The sequence below is a fragment of the Petaurus breviceps genome, unplaced genomic scaffold (assembly GCF_028583685.1).
Source record: "Petaurus breviceps papuanus isolate PSGF00001 unplaced genomic scaffold, PetGlider_PUasm1.0 229, whole genome shotgun sequence".
Classification (NCBI taxonomy): Eukaryota; Metazoa; Chordata; class Mammalia; order Diprotodontia; family Petauridae; genus Petaurus; species Petaurus breviceps.
The window spans coordinates 6987131-7007249 of record NW_027185903.1 but is presented as its reverse complement, the minus strand read 5'-3'; the positions used below and the strand labels follow the sequence as shown (position 1 = coordinate 7007249).

The 20119-nt window shown below is 36.7% G+C and overlaps 1 protein-coding gene across 5 annotated transcripts in view; it reads right to left on the bottom strand.

Annotated features, from left to right (window-relative positions):
* NIPBL (NIPBL cohesin loading factor) overlaps positions 1-20119 on the bottom strand; it is a 275650-nt gene that overhangs the window by 165191 nt on the left and 90340 nt on the right. The window contains exon 1 of one of the 5 annotated variants that reach the window (XM_069096157.1): positions 11642-11663. The exons of the other annotated variants lie outside the window; for them this stretch is intronic. The gene's annotated coding sequence lies outside the window, so the exon portion shown is untranslated. Of the gene's footprint in view, positions 1-11641; positions 11664-20119 lie in introns of those variants that run through there. 5 annotated transcript variants of the gene reach the window in all.

The window sequence follows — 20119 nt, the reverse complement described above, 5'->3', positions numbered from 1 at the left end:
GCGTAAGAGCTGGACATCATGGAGACCCCATGAGATCCTCCCAGGGCATTTACCTCATAATTTCACATACAGGCCATAGGAATTCCATCTTGCCCTGCCCAGGCTCGCTGCCCTCTCCTCCTTAAGCTTCTTTTTATATCTTGTCTTTCTCTATTAGATTGTGAACTCTCTGAGGATAGGAACTGTCTTATGCCATTTCTTTGTATCCTCAGGACAATGCCTATCTGGCACAATAAATGTTTATAGACTCTGACATAGGTTGTCAAAAGATAGTATATGAGCAGTTTTCAAAAGAAAAATGAAAAACAATAAGCAACCACATAAAAGAATGTTCTCATTACTAAGAAGAGGAATGCAAAACAAAACAACTCTTGAGGTTTCACTTCACACTCAATTAAAAAAAAAGATCAAGATGACAAAAGATGGGAAGTCAATGTTGAAGAGGTTGTAGGAAGATAACACTAATGCACTGTTGGAAGGGGTCTGAATCGGTAAAACCATTTTGGAAAACAATTTAGAATTATGCAACCAAAGTGACTAAAACGTTCATACCATATGATGACAGATATTTCACTATTAGGGTTATATCCCATGGAGATCACTGGCAAGAATGAAGTCGTCATATGCACCATAATATTTATAGAAGTATTTTTTGTGACAGTAAAATAATTGGAAATAAAGTAGATGTTCACTGATTGGGAATGTCTAAAATTATGGTACTTGAATGTAACAGAATATTTATTGTACTGTAAGAAATGAGGAAGGAAGAATACAAAGAAATCAAGGAAAGAACAAAAAAATACATAATACCTACAACAATGTAAATGGAGCAAACCACAAAACAATAAAAAAAGGAATGCTGTAAAAGTTCAAAGAACAAATATGACCCCCCAAAAAAGAAATAAAAAGACACCCATACCAAACATCTCTGCACAGATAGGAGGTCCATGGGTGTTGTTCATTGCATTTATTTTTCAAACTTTTTCAACGTATTGACTGGTTCTGCTGATTTTTCCCCTCTCTTTTTCTTTATGAAAATTGTTATCTGTTATATTGGATGGCTTGCTGGAGGGGGAAGAGAGAAATACTGGGAGAAGTTTTGGTGATATACAAAAGAAAAGATCACAGTAAAAAAAATTGTTAAAAGAAAATTTGTGGCTCATCAGTTGGGTCTGCAACAGAAGGTAAACACAGTAACTATAAAAGTGTATGAAAGTTGAAAATGTTAAAAAAAAAGCTTCAAAAATGTAGGAAAAGCAAAATTCATACAATCCAATTATAACAAGTCATCTTATTCTTGTTGTCATTTATTGTTTTATGGTCATGCTCAGTACCACTGGCTTTTGAGATGGAGTAGATTTGCCACTTAATTTCTTGCATGACTTTGGGCAAGTCACCTCACCTCCTGGCTTTGGTTTCCTTGAGTGTAAAATGAGGAGGCTGTACTTGTAGCCTCTGGTTCCTTGTTAGCCTGAGTCAGTCATATCTCTAAGTCAGCTGCCTGTATGTAGCAAGACCATCAACTACTTAGAACAAAGCTAAAAATTAAAAATTAGGGGAAAAAAAGAGAGAAGAGACTTTGAATAATTTTAGTAGTTTTCACATAATCTATTCAAATAATCCAACAATAGTTAAGTTGAAGATGAGGGAAAGACAGGCATATTGTAATTTTTATATTTTTAATTGTTTATTTACATCTAGTTTATCTTTTATTTCCCTAGTTAACAAGTACTTTCTATTCATTCATACCTCCTACTATGCTCCATTAAGCAATTAAAATTTTTCTTTTAAATCCAGAAAAATTAAGCCCTCAATAAATAGTTGTGAAGCAAAACAAATTCTCACATTAGTTGTCTGAAAATGTCTTATATCTACTCTCTTTTGGGAGGTGAGTGATGTTTCATTTTTATTCTTTTGTATTCATTATTCATCAATTGTGTTGATCAAAGTCCTAGAGTCTTTCAAAACTGTTTTTCTCTGTAATGCTATTGTGTAAATTGTTCAGTTCTGTTCACTTCACTATGCATTAGTTCACTTAAGTCTTCCCAGTTTCCTCTGTAATTGTCCATTTAGTCATTTCTTGGTTTATTAATACTATATTACATTTGTATAGCACAATTTATGTAGTCATTCCCCCAAAGGAGGTTATTCCTTAAGTTTATAATTTTAGCTATCACAAAATGATCTACTACAAATAAATTTGTGCAGTTAGGCCCTTTTAAAAAAATGTCATTTGAGGTATATAGGTCTAATAGTAGTATAGCTGGGTCAAAGATTATGTATGCACATTCACTAACTTTTTGGGCAGAAGTTCCAAATGCTTTCCAGAATAACAAGATCAATTCATATTCTCCCTTGGCTCCTATAACATTTGAAATTTTCCTCTTTTGTCATCTTTGCCAGTCTGATTAGGTAGATGATAAAAAGTTGTTCAAAGTTGCTTGAACGTACATTTTTCTAATTATTAGTGACTGAATTTTTTCATATGATTTTGATCATTTGGATTTCTTCCAAATTACATGCTCTGAAAAGTCATCACTTTCTGGACAAAATCGCATGTTCTTGAATTCATGTATTCATAACTACTGAGTACTTTGTCCGTGAAACTCTTCCTTTCTCTGTTGTTTTTTTTTGATAGTATCTGGTTCTCCTATTCTTCTGTTTATTTCAATTCTCCATAATTGAGAACTCCCTAATGCTCAATACTTACTTAACTTTTGGATCCTCTGTACATCTTCTTACCAAAGAACTTCTAGGGATCACACAATAGGAAAGATGATGGAGTAGTTGTTTATCTCAAACATCCCCACTTCTCTCTTGGAACTCCTTCAAGGCTTTGCTTTTTTTCAAGGAGCCTTTCCTAATTTCTCTCTTGTTATTATTAATGCCCTCTCCAGACTACTATTACTACATATATAATTACACACACACATTTGGAAATATGTTGTATTCCTCAAGCAGAATGTAGAGCTGCAGGTAGATACTGTATCCCCAGTACCTGGCACAGAGTATCTATGTTGTAGGTGCTTGTTTGGTAACTCTTCAACCCTAAAACCTCTGATAATGATTCTTCCCAGCCACATAAAAGAAGGGGTAATGTAGGAGATATGGGGAGATGAAAGCAGAATGTATCCTAGAATTGGGTAGAAGGGAAGGAGCTGTCAGGGACAGGGGAAAAGATAATTGTAAACTCAACTGGGGCCAATGCTTGCCTCCCATCTCAAAGGAGGAGTAAGATTTCCCATCCTGGTGTAAGGGAGAGAGGGTGAAGGAGACCCTATGAAGAAGTAAAAAGGAAATGGGCCAAAGAGGAGAGAAACCAGAGATAAATGACAGGGACGTAAAATAAAGTCTGAAAAATCGAAGGAGAAAGCCTGAGGAGAAACTTAGCTTGGGAACAGATGAACCAATAGAGATTCATAAAGATAAAGGTGTGAAGTCAATGAAAAAACAGAATGTTGTGGGCAAGAATTATACAAACAAGGAAAATGAATCAAAATTCACAAATTACAAAGAGAATTTTGTGGTTTCCTAAGAGATCATGAAACACTAAGAAATTACAGAATGACTAAAAAAAAAAGAAATAAAACATTAAAAAAGAATGACATTAAGTCATAAAGAGAAAAAGACTTTCAAATATGAAGGAGTGCCAATGCAAATAACCCAGAATTATTACTCTGTAGTAAACCAAATAAGAATAGCATACTCCAAAAAGCAAAGAAGCTCAATATGTAACCCAAATGACATTCAGCAAAATTAAGCAGTGAAAAGATGAAACTTCAGTAAAAGTGTAAATATTTGAGGAATTCTTCCAAAACAAAATGAAACTAGCAATCCACAATAAGACCTGAACAGAATATTCCCCTTGTGAACACCCCAAACAAAAGGAGCACAAGAAAGGCAAATAATAATCATCAAAATTAAATTAAATTAAATCAAAGCTTCTTTCTTACATCAAACAGAAGAAAGGAAGCAAACAGGCAGTTTCCTAATTAAGTGTTAAATACCTACTACTTACCAGGTACTATGCTCAGCACTTTACAAATACTATTTTATTTGATCTTCACAACAACCCTGGGAGGTAGGTGCAATTATTATACCCATTTTTACAGTTCAGCCATAAAAAACTAGCAAAGAGGAAAAAATACATAATACAATATTTACAGGTCAATTCTATCTAACACTGAATTAGTACTTAATACCCATGCTATACTAATTATTCTCAAAAAATTAATGATGAAAATCATCAGAATAATATTGTGATATAATATGGTCCTAAATGAACTTGAGGGGTGGGGTCAGTTAGGGGTTAAATAAGAACTGTGCTGAATCTACCACAAATTTATGTTACATAATCTAAAATGGGTCCTCACTGCTACAAGGCAATTCTTTTATGCCTCCTTAATGAAATTACTATTCCATTCACCAGAGATTTTAAAAACCTTTTTATCCCTTCTCAAGCCTCCCATAACTCCCAGTCCCCCATTTTCTTACCTGAGAACTATGCCTTACATTTCACTGAAAAGACCAGTCATTTGTTGAAAGCTCCCTCTTCTCTCTTCCTCACTCCACACCATCCAGATTACCTTCTGCAACTATCTTCTGCTTTATACTTATCTCAAATGATGAGGTGGTCGTCCTTCTTATCAAGGCAAGCCCCTTTACATGATTAAGTGATCCTGTTCCATCCCATCTTCACCCAGAGACTGCCCCTATCCTCTCCACTCATTTATTTTCAATCTATCTATTGGCTGCTTCCCTATTGTCTACAAACATACCCAGTGTCTCCCCCATACTCAAAAAGTTCTCTCATGTTTCCCTATTATCCTATGTCTCTCTTCCCTTTTGCAGCTAACCTTTTTGAAAAAACCAACCAATGTGTAGTCTTCTTTCCTTCTCCCTCTCCTTAAATCTCTACAGTCTGGTTTCCAATCATTCTCTTCAAATGAAATTACACTCTCTCAAGTTACTAATGACACTCTCAGTTATCGTTTTCTCCCTGATACTCTCTTATCACTAGGTTTTCATGACACTGTTCCATCCTGGTTTTCCTCCCACCTATCTGACCACTCTTCACTCAATCTCCTTTGCTGAATCTTCATCTAGGTCACAATTACTAATCATTTCCCAAGTTCTGTCCTAAGCCCTTTTCTCTTCTCCTTCCATACTATTTTGCTTTGTGTTATCATCAGACCTGGATTCAATTATCATCTCCACGCAGATGATTTTCATTTCTCCAACCCCAACCTTTTTCTATTTCTATTCACAGCTCTTTGCTTTTCATGAATTCATTCATTCATAAGATATTCTGAAGCCTGGAATTGCTATTTCTCTTTCATTTTTACTTTTTAAATCATGGTTAGATGTCACAGAGTGGCTGACAATGCCTTAACCATGTGCCAGGATGTGACAATACAAAGAAAGGCAAAAATCAGTTCTTTCCTGTCTTTTCCTGTTCCATTCTCTAGGACTTTCCCTGGCCTTACCTCACCTCCCCAAGCAAGGCTTGTCTTCTATTAGTCAGCAAGGCTACTAACTAAATAAATAAATCTCTCCTACTTGATTTGTTGTTCAGCCATTTGACTGTGAGTTTGACTCTTCCTAACCCCATTTGGGGTTTTCTTGGCAAAGATACTGGCATGATGTGCCATTTCCTTCTCCAGCTCATTTTACAGATGAGGAAACTGAGGCAAACAGGGTTAAGTGATTTGCCTAGGATCACTTGGCTAATAAGTGTCTGAGGTCAGATTTTTAACTCAGGAAGGTGAGTCTTCTTGACATCAGGTCTGGCAATCTATCTACTGTACCACGTAGCTGTCCCCCTATAAATTTAGGGTTTGCTTATCTTAAAAAACAAAATAAAAGACTTTTATCTGACTCTATATCCTACCCCCAGTTGTAAAATTCCAACCTTTTTCTCAATCCTTTTCCTCCCTATGTGATGGTAATGATAAGCCCTCTCCCTTGCCTGCATACTCTCTCTTGAGTATTTGTGACACTGCTCTCTCTTGGCTTTTCTTTCTACCTGCCTGACTATATCTTCTCAATCTGTTCTCATGGGTCATCACAGACCTCCCTGTACCCTAACTGCAGACATACCATGGTTCTGTCCTAGGTCTTCTTCTCTCTCTATAATCTTTCCCTTGGTGATACTATGCAGACAACTCTCAAATCTTTATAACCAGCTATACTATCTCTCCTGAGTCCACATCTGTAATAGTCAATTGGACATTTCCAAACAAATTTAATATAGGCCTCTCAAACTTAACAAGTCCAGATTAAAATCTCTCCTGATTCCCCTTTCTGTCAAAGCTACTACCATATCTCTGGTCACTTAGTTATCTGTCTATTGGACATCTGCAACTGGAAGATCCACTGACACTTATTTTCAACTCAGTATATCCCAAAGTGAAAATCATTACCTTTCCTCCCCCAATCTCTTCCTAACTTTCCTATTAGTGGCAAGAGCGCCACACATCTTATATCTTCCATGACTTGTTACTCTCCTCACTTCCCATATCCAATATCTCATATCCTATGGATTCTAACCTTCAAAATACCTTTGAATACACTCCCTTCTCTCCTCTTGATATTGCCTACACCCTGATGCAAGGCCACATCATCTCATGCCTGCTGGTTGGTTGACCTGCCTCAAGCTTCTCCTTAACTTCAGTCCATCCTCCATTCAAGCTATCAATGTGATCATTTTAAAGTACAAGTCTTAGCATATAACCTTCCTTCCCCCTTTCCCCACATTCAATAAACTCCAGTGGCTCCCTGAAAGACAAAAATCAATCCTCTGTTTGAAATTCAAAGTCCTTAATGACCTGGAACAATCCTACCTTTCCAGTCTTCTTTTATCTCCCACCTTTGCATCCCTCTATTACTCTGTAATCCAGTGATGTTGTTCTTCCCACAAGACATTCTATCTCCCAATTCAATGTATTTTCACTGATTGTCCCTCATGCCTGAAATTTTCTCCCTCTTTATTTCTGCCAACTGACTTCCTTCAGATTCCAGCTAAAACCACACCTTCCACAGGAAGCCTTACCTGATCCCCTTTAATGCTAGGGCTTGAGTATCTTCTATTTAATCTGCACATATCTTATCTGTATGTATTAGATTGCAAATTGCCCCCCTTCCCCACTGTGAGCTCTCTAGAGAAGGAACTGATTTTTGCCTTTCTTTGTATAGCCAGCATCCTGGCACATGGTAGACACTTTATAAACGGTTAACTTGATTCAGGCTGACAACCTTAGAGTCATGTTCCCTCATCCTTACTTCTTTAACTCTCCCTCATCTTTGCCCTTCATTTGCTATGAGGTACAAAGTCTTGTCAATTCTATCTCCATACATCTCTAACACCTGTTTCCTTATTCACACTGATAATACTACCAACTTAGTTTAGGGTTTTATCTCCTCTTGCCTGAATTTGTGCAAAGGCCTTCTAGTTTTTCTTCCTCCTAGTCTCTTCCTTCTCCAATCCACATTCCATAAAGCAGCTAAAGTCATACTCCTAAAGAGCAAGACTGACTGCTCAAGAAGCTCCAGTCACTCTTTACTGTAACATAACATAGTCCTATCAGACATTTAAATCCCTTTACAATCTAGTTTCTGCCTACTTTTCCAGACTCATTACATACTTCCCTTTATTCATTCTAATGTTCAAATAAACTGGTTCACTTACTATTTCACACCTGACATCCCAACAACTCTCCCATATCTCCATGACTATACCTCATATGTTGCCCCTGCCCATGCTTAGAATGTCCTTATGCACCTCTGCCTCTTAGAATCCCTTACTTCCTTTAAAGATCAACTCAAGAGATTTCTGTTACTAGTGCCTTGTATCTACTTGCATGTGTATACATTGTTTTCCTTGACAGAATATAAGTTCCTAGAAGCAAGAACCATTACATTTTTGTCTTTGCCTAGCCCAGTGCCTCGCATATGGTAAACACAATAAATGTGTACTGATTGATGCCAGCTCCCCAGCTTTAAAAAAAACAACAAAAAAACAAAAAGTGCAATGGCCCTTCAAAGTTCATGAGATTAGTTCAAATTCCTTATCTTCCCCACATGTTTTACATGGGCTCAGGCCAGTGTATTAGCTGTTCCAAAAGAAAAAAAAAAGATTTCCATTCTGCCTTAACGTCTTTACTTACACCATTTTCCTTCTCCATCCTCCCCAGCTATTCTAACTTTATCCAAATTTAAAGACTTACTACAATTTTTCTTTTTCCAGTCTTTTTCAATTACTTCAGCTGATATCAATAGCTCCTTTCTCAACTCCTGTATCTCGTTTTCTGTACTGCTACACCACACAATTGTGCATTTGGTTACATAAGACTTCTTTTTATTGGTCCCTAATAATTTCTTACATGTAAGTCTTAACCTCCCCAAAGAGAATGTAAATTCTTTGTGAAGAGAGACTGTCATAACTTCTTTTGGGACCGTCTCCACTCTAATGGCCCAGTGTCATGTAATAATCAGCACAAACTGAAATTTGTGCATGTGTGTATAAACATTTATATGTATACACTCAGACATGAGCAACTTTTAGTGAATAGATATATAAGACAAGTTACTACCACTCCATATATATTTGGATATATATTTGATATATTCTAAGATTATAAAATTTTGCCTATCTTTAAGTAAACTGCTGAAAAGAAATGGCAGGGCAGACCTATAAATCCAGCTGTATACAATCAAACACTAGGTAAAGAGATTTTAATAGCATTAAGTGAAAACTGATCAATAATAGGATGACATTACTAAGCCATATTCAGACACAAATTAAGAAGATTCAACAATGATCTTTATTATTCCTGACTTTTATGTTTATATTTGCACCAGGTTAAATTATGGCTATCTTCAGCAATCCCGGCCCCCCTCCACCCAACTTTCAAATGGGAAGAAGTAAATATAGAATATTCAGCCTACAGGAAAAAAAAAAAAAACTGGTATAAATAGATTCTTTAAGGTCTAGTAAAAATATAAAATAAAATACTGCATGACTGGTAACAGATAAAGTTAAACATTAAAACTACATTGCATCTCATTCACATTAGATTACTGACAACAATATTGTTTTGCAATCTACATTAAATTTGATGAAATCTTATCTTCTTTACAAGGCTACTAAAAATAGCTCAACATAGATTGCTACTTAGTTATTCATTTTTTAAAAATCAACAAGGAAACTTCACAATGAATCTGCTATCTAGTCAATTTTAGCATGTTTGATTTCCCCATTCAAGGTTTTTTGTCAATCTGGTATATAGGTTGCTCCCTCTCTGCTTTCCAAAACACTCCTAAAACCTTGAGGTAATACATCACTCAAGACATAAACTGAAAGATAGCTACTTGGCAAATGTTAGGCAAAATACCAACAATAGTGAGCTAATGTGCTCTGAATGACACTGTACAAATTTCAAACAAAATCTTGGAGTACAGATAGAAATCTGTGACTAGATGGAAATACAGAACTTTAGAATTGGAAAGGACTTTAATGATGCAATTTTTTTTTTTTTGCTTTGGTCTAATTATTTTATTTTGCAGCTATAAAACAGATTCAAAAAGCACACAGCTATTTGCATTTGTGAGTATGACTTGGTTTTCTATTTGCACTGTTGCATCAAAACTTTGAATACTATAGGACCTCCATAAGATTTCTGGTAAAAATGAAGTAGATGAAGACTTCGTGTAGCCCAAATTAAGATATCAAGTGGATAGACCACAGACTACTGATTTAGATCATAAATATATGGGAAATGGAGGCAGATTGAAAAGGAAAATAAGTTGAAATACATTCTGGGAAGTGCTAAGCAGAACTTTAATAATCCCAAAGTGCTCCTTAATGCAAAGGCAGGTGATACGCTAAGTCTATCAAAGGAATCAAAATTTTAATGCCTGAAAGACTCAAATGGCAGTAATGATAATAAGCACATAGTGGGTGTAAGAAGGCTACAGTCTATTTCATAATAAATAGCTAGTAACATTTGTACAGTGCTTTAAGGTTTGCAAAGTGCTTCACAAATCTCATCTCATATAATTCTTTCAACTCTGGGAGGGTAGGTGCTATTATTCCAAGGAGGAAACTGAAGCTGACAGAGGAAAAGTGATTTACCCTAGGATCACACGGCTTAGATGAGTATCTGAGACAGGATTCTAAACTCATGCTTTTCAGACTCCAACCCCAGTACTGCATTCACTGTACCATTTAGCTGCCTCATCAAATGATTTGTACAGCAGAATCATAAAAGACTGCATTAAGGACATGAAGAATTAGTAAAGTATATGGACTGGTCATGTATAAAGAATGAGACCTAACAATAACCTGAGAGGTATGGTGGTTATCTATAACCAATCAATCAGAAGCATTTCTTGATTGCTTACTCTCAGAAAGTCATTCAACTGTTATCAAGCATTTATGTGCCAGAGACTGTGCTAAGTACTAGGAATACAAATATAAGCAGAAAAAGAGTCCCTGCCCACAAGGAGATTGCATTCTAACAGGGGAAGACAACATATAAAAGATGTGGAAAGGACAACGAAGCACAGGGGCATGGATAGAGATGTGAGGAGTTAGGAGAGCAGAATGAACGTATGGTTGGCCTAGAGAAGAATGAAGGTATGGTTGGCCTGGGCCTACTCCTTAAAATGGAGTTTTGGGAGGAACAAACCAATGAGAGGGAGAGGCTATGGGAGTAGAGGGTACTTTTAATTCGTAAATTCCAGGACTAGAGTGAGTTTCTCAGGAAAAATTTTAGCCTGGAAAGGCACTGTGATGTGACGTGTGTGTGTGTGTGTGTGTGTGTGTGTGTGTGTGTAAGGGAGTGGGGGAGAAGCAAAACCAGTTCCTGTCTTCAGGAAGCTTATATTTTAATAAAGTAATAAAAACAAAGGAAGACCTCTCACATATTGTGTAGGACATATATATATAAGATCTATCAAAATCACAGAGGAATGGAAAGTGCTACAATCTTTACTAATAGAAGAAAAATGAGAACTGATGAGATGACTGATCTGAAGATATACTCAGGTACATAAATAAGTTCTGGCAATACAGCTATCAATGAAAGTGGGATATCAGGGGATATTATAATCAAAGGGATTTGGAAAACAGAAGAAATACCAGATGACTGAGGTCAAGTCAGCTTAAATTTTCTCTCTCACCCTCATGCATCCATGTAAGAAAGGGAGGGAATAAAGACTAGGAACCTGACTTTATCCAAGCCCACCATTATGCTAAGTTACATATTAGAACTTCTAAACTCACACCCCTGTACCAAAATCCAGCTCAGTATACTGTCTGTAACAGTAACACCAAGGAGTTTGCTTGAAAGTATAAATATGTTCAGTTCCATCATCTTTAGGGATGATTTCACTCCATAAGTGTATTTCTTTTTGCCATTAGTTTATTTTTCTTTCAAATTTCCAGGAATATCCAACCCCCACTCCCCTCAAGTATTCGTGGATTTGGCAAGGTTCACCTTGTCCATGATGGTATTTAGGCTCTGGTCATATTTCCTGTCTCAGCCTTTATTTAGTTTTCTATGCTGTAGTGCTAGAGTGTGTGTGTGTGTGTGTGTGTGTGTGTGTGTGTGTGTGTGTGTGTGTGTAAGTCTGTCCTCACATAGCAGCTGCTGTTCCCTTGATTCTTTGAGGTGCCCTTCTCTGGATCATTTCCAGTTTCAATCCTTCCTGAGGAGCAACTGCAAGAACAAGACACAGTATTTTTGAGGCTCAAATGAATCTTGATTTTGCAAAATTGTTAAAAAAAAAATATGCTTCCTCTTTTGTTCTAGAACTATTCTTGACTTTGCCAAGAATTTTGCTGGTTGGCCCTTTGGCTAAAGAAAGAACATCCAGCTGGTGTCTTCGAGGAATATTCTACAGATTCCCAGCTCCCTTTTGTTGATTATAATAAAATAAAACTTGGAGCTCATTGTTCTATAAGTACATTCTACAAGTACAGTTTGTCAGGTGAAGCATAAACTAGAAAGCTATGAAACATTGTAAATGTTACACAATAATTATTCCCATCTCTTTGTTGCAACTTTGATTTTTGTAAAATGTTATATGTTGTTATTTTTAACCATAAAGAATCCCTGGGAAAACACTGATTTTTAAAAAACTTTTTCTATGTTGAGTAGCTCATTGAGTCTTTGAGTTAGTTCACACTTGCTAAACTTAACTGTATGCCCTTGGGTAAATCATTTTAGTTCTCTGGACTTCATTTTGCTTACCTATAAAATGAAGGCACTGGAGTGTAAGTGGACAAAATAACAACAAAGGCATAACTGAACACTGTGTAATTATAATTACGAACCTTTTTTTGCCAGAGAAGAAGTGAGAAATCATACCTCTTACTAGTAGTAGAGCACTATGGATGTAGGAAACAGTACATATACTGTCAGATATAAATGATTTATTGACTGTTTTTGTTGAACTTTCCCCTCTTAATTTTTTTTTTCATTTCAAATGCTTTATTAACTTCTAATTTGTATCATTCATTTCTGCCAGATTTTGAGTTACAAATTTTCTCCCTGTTTTTCCCCTACCCATTGCCCCAAAACAGCAGTCCCACAGGATATCCCTTCCTCCAGTCTGCTCCCTCCCATATCTTCTCCCACACTCCCTTCGACTTTTCCAGTAGGGCATGGTAGATCTCTATGCCCCAGTGCCTGTATAACTTAATTCCCAATTACATGTAAAATAGTATTAATAATAATAATATATATTAAACATTTGATTTTAAAACTTTGAATTCCAGATTCATTCCCTTCCTCCCTTGTCACCCACCCTTACTAGGAAGAAAAGGAATTCAGTATAGGTTGTACATGTGTAGCTAATGCAAAACATTACCTTAGAAGATACATTGTAAAAGACTGACTATATTTCCCTCCCTGCTATCCTACCTCCCACTTGTTCTATTCTCTACTTTGATTCTGCCCCTTTTCAAAAGTGGATGCTTCCAACTTCCCTCTCCCCCAGCCTGCCCTCCCTTCCATCATTCCCCTTCTCATCCCCTTCCCCCCTACTCTTTTGTAAGGTGAGATACCCTATTTAGTGTGTGTCACTCCCTGCCCGACCCAAATTCAATGAGAATAAGGCTAACCCATTCCCTTTTGCCTTCCTATTCTTCCCCTCCATTGTAACCATTTTCCCTTGCCTCTTCTATATGAGATGGTTTACCCCATTCTGTCTCTCCTCATCTCATTATATTCTTCTCTCATCTCTTGATTTCACCTTTTAAGTATCATCCCTTCCTATTAAATTGGTCCTGTGCCCTCTATCTATGTATACCTGTACACATATATACCCACATTCACATATGTATTCATAAGCCCATATGCCCTCCGATATAGGCATACATATACATATATATATATTTTTTTTTTTTCTATTCCCTTCAACTACTTTCATACTGAGAAAAATTTCATCAGTCACAATTATTGTTTTTCCATGTAGGAATGCTAATAGATCAACTCTGATAGGTTCCTTATGATTTCTTTTCCCTGTTTACCTCCTCATGCTTCTCTTGCTTCTTGTATCTGAATGTTAAATTTTCTATTCAACTCTGGTTTTTTCATCAAGAATGCTTGAAAGTCCTCTATTCCACTGAATGACCATATTTTCCCCTGAAACATGATACTCAGTTTTGTTGGGTAGGTGCTTCTTGGTTTTAATCCCAGCTCCTTTGACCTCTGGAATATCACATTCCAAGCCCTTCGATCCCTCAATGTAGAAGCTGCCAGATCCTGAGTTATCCTGATTGTGTTTCCACAATATTCAATTCTTTTCTTCCTGGCTGCTTGTAATATTCTCTCCTTATTTTGGGAATTCCGGAACCTGGCTATAATATTCCTAGTTGTTTTCTTTTTGAGATCTTTTTCAGGGGGTGATCAGTGGATTCTTTCAACCTCTATTTTGCCTTCTGGTTCTAAAATATCAGGGCAGTTTTCCTTGAGAAGTTCTTGGAGGAAGATTTCTAGGTTCTTTTTTGATCATGGCTTTTAGGTAGTCCAATAATTTCTAAATTATCTCTCCTGGATCTATTTTCCAGTTCAGTGGTTTCTCCAATGAGATATTTCACATTGGCTTCTATTCTTTCATTTGTTTGGATCTGTTTAACAGCATCTTGATTTCGCATAAAGTCACTAGCTTCCGTTTGCTCCAATCTAATTCTGAAGAAATGATTCTCATTGAGCTTTTGAGATTCTTTTTCCATCTGGCAAATTCGACTTTTCAAGGCATTCTTCTTCTCACTGCCTTTTTTGAGACTCTTTTGCCATTTGAGTTAGTCTGTTTTTTAAGGTATGATTTTCCTCAGTCAGGCTGTTGACTGTCATTTCATAATTTTCTTGCAGCGTTCTCATTTCTCTTCCCAATTTTTCCTCCACTTCTTTTATCTGCTTCTTAAGGTCCTCTATGGCTTGTAACCAGCTCGTATTTTTCTTGGAAGCTTTTGGTGCAGGAGTTCTGGCTTCACTGTCTTCCTCCTGTTCCATGCTTTGATCCTTTTTGTTCCCAAAATAGGAGTCTAATGTTGGATTACTCTGCTTCGTTTGCCGGGTCATGTCACCACTCAGTCACTTGACCCCTGGGCTTTTTGCCACAGTAGGACTCTGCCACCAGACAGGGGAGCTTTGTTCCAAACACTGGGGTTTTCTCAGCTGCCTGAGGTATTAGTTGGGTGCCCTCTCTGATGTTTCCACACACTCTGGCAAGCTGGTCACACACCTCAGGACCTCCACCCTAGACCACAATCGAGATCCAAGCAGGTTAAAGCAAGAGCGATTACTCCTTAGATTGGTCGCTTGATCCCCCTATACTCTCTGCAGGCCAGGAGCTGAAGCTGCCATGTGGTGGCAGCTGAGCCCGCAGCCCTCAGTGGCTTCTTGCCCCAGGGGCAAAAGCTGATGCATTCCCGACTACTGGGTCCAAAAGTCCACACTGCACTGACCTCTCACTTTGTCCTTAGCATCTATGTGTTGATAATTCTGAATCGCCACAGCTGGTGGTGATCTGGAGTCCCTCCACCTGGTGGTTGGTCAGGCCTGCCCTGAGGTTGGGCTCAGCTCCCAGAGTGCTGTGCTGGCAGATTCCTGCCGGCCTGTCCTCAGTGGGTGGTTAGCTTCTCTGTGTCATTTTGTGGGTTCTGTAGTTCTAAAGTTTGTTTAGAGTCCCCTTTTACATGAATTGGAGGTGGTGGGACCCGGAGCTGCGGAGGTCCTGTTTCTACTCTCCCATCTTGACTCCACTCTTTCTTTTAAAAACTTTTTTACTGAGTAGGACGGGAAGGTAAACATTTGAAAATGAAAGCTCAACCTCACCCTTTAGACTGATGTATAAAGGTGAGGGAGAACTACCATGCTGTAAGAAATGCGGAAACAAATGATTTCAAAACATCATGGAAGGACGTATATGAACTGGTAAAGCATGAAGGAAGCGGAAAGAGAACAGTTTATATTATAATATCAATACTGTAAAAAATCAACAATTTTGAGGACTTTTGTATACTCATTTAGAATCAAACAGGCAGAACCAACAGAACAATTTATATGACAACACTGTAAACAAACAACTTAAAAATCTGTAAGAACTATGATCTCATTCATGATTCCAGAAGACTGATGAATGAATTATATCCATTATAGAATGGTGACAGCTTTAGGGTATAGAATGAGGCAGATACACACATAAGTATATAGCCAGAGGAAGAATTTGCTTTGCTTGACTATGCGTATTTGCTACAAGAAATGTTTTTTTTTCTTTTCTTCCTTTTTAAAAAATGGGGTGAAAGGTGGGAAGAAGAAAAATAGATTTTTGTTAATTAAAAAAAAATAGGGAGGGGGTGCTAAAGATGTGAAAAGTTATATGTAGGTCCCAAATGTTTAATTTGTTTTTTATTTTGGACGCAAGTTTAACAACTTATTAGAAAGTAATTATTAAGCACTTACTATTTGCCAGGCACAATGTTAAGTCCTGGGGGGACACTATGAAAAAACAAAAGGACAATCCCTCTACATGCACCCTTTATTTCTTTATATCCTCTCTTTTTCTCCAACAAACTACTCCAATAATATCCTCACTCTTTCTAATATTAAATTTCTCCCTCACTACTGGTTCTTTCCTTGATGCCCAGAAACATACCCATTTCTCCCTCATCAAAATAGGATAAGATGAAATAAAATAAAAAACCTTCACTGCTATTCTCTGTTAGCTCTCATCCTTCAATTTCTCCTTTGTTTCTCTACTTAAGCCCTTTGAAAAAGTCATCTATACTCAGTACCTACAATTCCTATCTTCTAAACCTGCTACAATCTGGCTTCCTACTTAATCATCCAAATGAAACTGCTCTCTATAAAGCTGTTATTTAACTCTTTAACTGACAAACTGATGGTCTTTTAAAAATCCTCATCATCTTCTTTTCCTGTATATTATTTCTTCTCTGAGGTTTATACTATCTTGGTTCTCTTCCTACCTGTCTGGTATCTTCCAAATGTCCTTTGCTGGAACTTTATCCTATATATACCCTCTTTCTGTAGGTGTCCCAAGTCTCTTGTCTTGGGCCCTACTTCTTTTTGTCTCTATTCTGTCTCTCTTGCTGATGTCATTCACTCCCAGAGATTCAATTAATATCTCTAAGCAGATGATCCATGTGGTATGTATGTGTCTTAAAACTATACAAAGACTTATGATACTGAATATTGAGAGGTGGAATGATGATCCCATTCAACTATATTAAATCCCAGTCAGAGCAATAAGCACTCTTTACCCACTTGAATTTTCCTTGATTTCCATTCCCTCCCTATGCATTACACTTAACACAACTTGCAGAACAGTTAAAACACTTGCCTAGGATAACTTCAGAGAGTTATCTGTAACATTATAGGCTGAGAAAACAGTAGCTGAGCTTGTCGGTAGCCAAGACATCTAATTGGACTCAGAGGGTGGCCCAGTTATGTAGCAAGGACAAAGGATACAACAAACAGCTTGTATACTCTACTGGTATGAAATTAACATTACAACACCCTATACCATGATGGGTGAACCTCTAGTGGAAGACTTATGGGAAGATCACAGATAACAGTGACACAGAGAAGTGGGTTGAGAGGTGTACCATTGGAGGTATTCACACAGAATAAAACCACAAAAACAGTTCCTAGTTTTGCATAAAACCACAAAAAACAGTTCCTGGTTTTATCATTTCACTGGCTATTTTCTAATTTTAATTTTGTTAATCTCTTCATCAACTGAACATGTCCATCTTGTTTAATTGCTGTTTTTTAAAAAAAAAGAACTGTATTTCTTTTCTAAGTTTTTTTTTTTTAAGTTCCATGATCAATTTGCTGATTTGTTCTTCCTTTTCTTGAGGAGAAAAATATTTGGATAATTATATATTTTATATATAATATAATATCTTCTTATAATCCATTTCTTTTATAATTTTATATTTTGTGCAATGAAACCATAATTCTAAGAAGGGGACCACTATTTTCCCCAGACTGACAAAGGGATTCATGACATAAAAAGGTGTAATAGCCTCTGCTTTAGAGAGATAAATTTTCCCCTGAAGACTGTCTTGGTTGGCTCTCCAAAAAGTTTTGGTATGCTGTCTCACTGTTGTCATGTCCTTTGATGACATTATTTGTTGTTTCTATGATTTGTTCTTTAACCCAGCAATTCTTTAGGATTAAGTTATCTGGTCTCTCATTTTTAATTATTTCTTAAAAGGCCTTTTCCTTTATTAAATGTAATTTTATTTTTTGGTGTCCAAAAAAAGATGTGTTAATATCTCTGCTTTTCCAGATTTTGTTTGTGAGGTTTTGAATGCCCCAATGCATGGTCAGTTTGTGTAAAGGTTCCAAAGGTAGTAGAAAAAAATAGGTATATTCCTTTCTGTTCTCATCAGTTCCAGAAGTCTTGAGATAAGGGCATTTTTAAAATTTCCTTTAGTTGATATTTCTGTTTTATTGCCTCCCATTTCATTTATAATTCACAAAAGCTAGATATGCAGTGAATTTAAAGGAATGAACTCTTGTTTATTTATCAGAAATAAAGTATGATGTATTTGAGAACTACTGGAGGGCAGAAAGACTAAAATTAAAACTGCCATGTCTTCTCTAGAGAGTTACCACAGACTGCAAATACTCATAAAAATAGTGACTTACAGGAGCAACAAGTGCAGTTTCTGACACATCTATATTCTCTGTTATTGAGGATGCGCCCTGTGTTAAATACGAGCTATTTCAAGTTTAAGGATAATTTCTTAAGTCCTTAACCAGAAATTCCTTTCAATAATGTACACAGGCAACTGAGTTTACTCATGTATTATCAAAACTATAAAACTAAACACTATAGAGTTCAGCAAATCAGACAACTAGGAATTAAATTCATTTTAATTGCCTGTGATAAATATTTGTGATAGCATACTACTGGCCACAGTGTTCATCCAATTATCTGACTCAGAGAAATCTTTCAAAAATCTTATCATTCAAAACCTCAGATCAGAGTTTGTTTTAGTTAAATATGGCCAGTGAAAATACTGAATGGGAGGAACATAAAACTTTCAAAGGTAAGAAAGATCTTAAGACAATTTGTGGATGGCACTGAAGTAAAAAACTTAAAAGAACCCTAGAGTCAGATAAAAAATTCAAAGAAACAATTAGTGACTTCAGCAAATTAGCACAATAGAAAACAAATCCATGTAAATCATCAGCCTATTACCTACAAAACCCAAAAAGATTGGAAGGGGGAGGGGAGAAGACCAACTCAAACGATCTAGGAGAGCAACAGTAGCCCTGGGTGCAATTGGGTGGGGGGGGGGGAAGGGGGGGTAATAAAAATAAGGAGGCAGTGTAAGCATAAGGAAAAGACAAGAAAAATTTGAAAAACCATTTGTACATGTTTCATCCATTGTGTAACAGAACTAAAGTTGCAGTGATTACATTATTTTCCAAATAAACGTACAAAATGCAAGTTATAACCAATCAGTAGTCAAGTCCACTGACTGGTCCTAACAAACATGTGTTAGCAATGTTGTGCATTGCTGGGAAGTTCAACATGCACTGGCAGGAATATGTGCATGTAATGACTTGTTTACAATATGATACTATATGATTACATGATGCAATATTACATCATCAAAATTTCAATGCAGGAAAAAAATCAGTTACAATAAATTATTAAACTTAAGATGCTTCATTTAAAAATGTTATACATTTTTTGAAATGATGTAAATGTCAAAAAATGTTATAAAGGGTTAAAGAAAGTAGATTTCTGGGAGGGGTGCTGAATAAATTTTTTTTTTCTGAAAAGTAGGCCAAATAAGTCTGGAAAGCTCTGATTTAGAGGGACAAAGTCAAAAATCTCAAGGGAAAGGAAAAAAAAAAACAGGAAATGAAGGATACCTAGCATTCCCTCATCCATATTACAAAGCAGTAATAATTAAAACTAATTTGATGCTAGTTAAAAAATAAAATTTTGATCCGTAGCGGGATAAATTAGGTACATAACAAAAGAGAAGCAAAGATAGCTTAGCATTTGAGAAAGCCAAAGACCCTAATTCCTACTGTAAGCATTCAATATATATATGTACATTTAAAAGCAATTGGGGTTAAGTAATTTGCCCAAGGTTGCACAGCCAGTTATTCTGTGTGGGCGTTAAGTATCTGAGGCCGGAACCAATCCCAGGTCCTCCCGACTCCGGGACCCGTGATCGTACTCACTGTGCCACCTAGCTGCCCCATTCAATATTTTTTTAAAACTACTGGGAAAACCATGAAGTAGTCTGCCAGAAATTTGGTTTAAATCAAGATCTCAAACCATATACCAAATGGGATACAGGACCAATATAGAGTTAAGAGTATCTTTCACAATAATATGACAGGGAAAAAGTTAATGACTAGATAAGCCATAGAGAGGATCAGAGAGGATAACAGAATTATAAATGTGAAGCTAAAGGGAATCTTAGAGGCCAGTGTCTAACACATTCATTTTACACATAAGTAAACTTACCCTAAGAGAGGTTAAGTTACTTGCCCATGTGGCTGAGGGAGAATTTGATCTCCTCTTCCTGACTCTAAGCTCAGTTCCACTGTGCCAC